The following is a 2,487-nucleotide window of genomic DNA, read 5'->3' on the forward strand; positions in this document are numbered from 1 at the left end:
GCAGCTGCAGCAAGGGAAAAAGGTCAACAGCAATTCCCCCTTGAATGTTATCTTTTACATGCTAAAATCAGAGCCACAGGCTAGGGGAGGGTTTATTCTTGACTGACATAGTAAGCATCCCCTTATCTTGTGAAAGGCATGTTTGTTTCTTGGGAACAGAGAGAGGTAGTTTTTCTGTTTCTCAGAGGGGGAACAGGGAAACTGGCATGTGTCTTTATCTTCTCAAGGAAGTGAACAGGGAAACCAGTTCCTCCCCATTGTAGAGGCAGGTAAATCATCTCCTATCTCTCAATGAGAGAAGAGAGACAAGCACTTCTCCAGGCCATTAGGGTTTTTGTTTTGTTTTGTGTGAGAAACACAACTTGGTGAATATTTATTTTGAAATTTAAAAGTAAGGGTAAGCAGAAGAAGCAAAAATCAACACAGAAGTCATTATATGTATGTATGTATGTATATATATATATATATATATATATATATATATATATATATACACACACACACACACACACACACACATACACTCACACACAGGTTGTATTAAAACTATTTTACATCTCTATTTCAAAAAATATATCTACTAGAGGAATTACAAAACATCTCCAAGATTAAACTATTTAAAGAAAAAAAATACTACAGTTTACCCATTGGAATTAAAATTCCAAATTTTATATATTTAGTTATCATTATTTATCAATGAAAAGTTAAAATCATTTTCACAATTATATATTTTTTTTTTCAGAAAAAATATCCAAATTTTAATTGTATTTTTTGTTGACTACCTTTGTTTTAATGTTTAACAGAAAGAAACTATTTTAGGTCCAAAAATTTTTTACTCAACATTTAAATTCCAAAATAATATAGAATTAATCTCAATCATATAGCAAAGAATTCTGAAAAGTTAATGCACAATGAGTCACACGATCTTTAATAATATGCACAGTACCATCTTGCATATTGGTTTCTTTTATGCTATCAAAATCAGGTATATTGTGAACTATAGTTTTGTTCAGTAAAAAAAGATATGTGATGTCCTTCCAGTTCTTTTTCTTTAGTTATTACCCGTTCTTTTAAATTATCTTTGTCCTCATTTGAGTAAGTATAACCTTTCTGTTTAATAAAAGCGCGTTCCATTTTTGCTTCAGTTTGCTTTGATTTTCCAGATAGCATTTGAGAAACATCAAGAGACTCTTGTTGAAATCCTGCAACGGAACCACAAATATCTATTTCTAGTGCTTTAACTGCTATAGATGAATCAGAATCAGTTGTAGAGGTGGTAAAATGTTCTACATTTTCTATTTTAGTTAGATGACATTCTTCATTAATTTTTTTTTTCCTTTCCTTGAAGCTGATCAGGATTACTACATTCTTGTAACTCTGCGTGAATTTGAATCTTCTCATCAGCAACCTGAAGAACTTCAATTAATGGTGGGGACAGGGACATTTTCTGTGTGAATGGAGAGCACAGGACCTCTTCAAGAAACTCATTAACATTTTCTTCATTAATAAACAACTTTTCTTCCAAAGAATCTTTGTTTAAACCATAGTACCACTCTCACCAAGGTCCATGGCTCTGTGGAGATTTGGCCAGTACTATCACTGCATTGTTTAAAGAAACACTGATCTGGGGTTCTTTGGTACTTAATTTATTTTCTGGAGCAAACTGCAAGAAGAAAGAGTAAACCAAGTCTTGTGTGAAGAAGCACAGTTTGTACCAGAGGGGGTTCAGATTCCACTGAAGATTTTGAGGCTGAATGTGCGGCACTTGAATTAGCAGAGTCAAGGATTCTTCATCCTGGTTACACTGCATAAGAAGACACAAATGTTCCTTGCTCTCCTTCCGGGGCCACTCATTGCTGGATCAGAAGTCTCGCCAACCAGGCTCTCCAGGTCCTCGCGTGTCTCTGCACTGATATCTCCGCATGCACTCCCTCTTCCTACCGGAGACTCCTGGTCAAGGGCCAGGGATGAAGTAATAGGGGAGCATACACCACCATCCCCAGGTGACCTCCCAGTTCCTGGGGATGACTCCTCCTCTAGGCCTGGTGGCAAAACCGAGTGCCTACCCAAACTTCGCTCTTCCAGCTGGAGTTCTATCTCCTCCCCAGTGCGTGCTGACAAAGACACCACACCACCTTGAGGGCACCTGGGGTGGCGATCCCAGTGTCCATGGGATCTGGGCTGGGGGTCTCTCATGGGGCCTGCTTTCCCCATGCTCCCAGTAGGTTTTATCTTGGGCTACTTTCTATTTCTAGGGAATAAGTACAATATTCATAAATTAGGGGTGGGGAAAAGGAAGATAGCTGCAATTATGCTAACAGGAGTAGCTTATACTTTATCAGATAATTTACACCTTAATTTAAAAAAAAAAATAAACAAGAAAAAGAGGTCATCATATAAATATATGGGTTAATTCACTGAAAGGATATAAGAATTGTAAATACATAGGCACCCAAAATTAGTGATTCTAAACATTAAACACAGGTA

The 2,487-nt window shown here is 36.9% G+C and overlaps 1 pseudogene; it reads right to left on the bottom strand.

The window, feature by feature from the left end:
* Nucleotides 1–872: 872 nt before the first annotated feature.
* On the bottom strand, nt 873–2,214 carry LOC114092812 (protein kintoun pseudogene; annotated as a pseudogene).
* Between the last annotated feature and the right edge of the window lie 273 nt (nt 2,215–2,487).

Source organism: Marmota flaviventris, chromosome 7 (assembly GCF_047511675.1).
Source record: "Marmota flaviventris isolate mMarFla1 chromosome 7, mMarFla1.hap1, whole genome shotgun sequence".
Classification (NCBI taxonomy): Eukaryota; Metazoa; Chordata; class Mammalia; order Rodentia; family Sciuridae; genus Marmota; species Marmota flaviventris.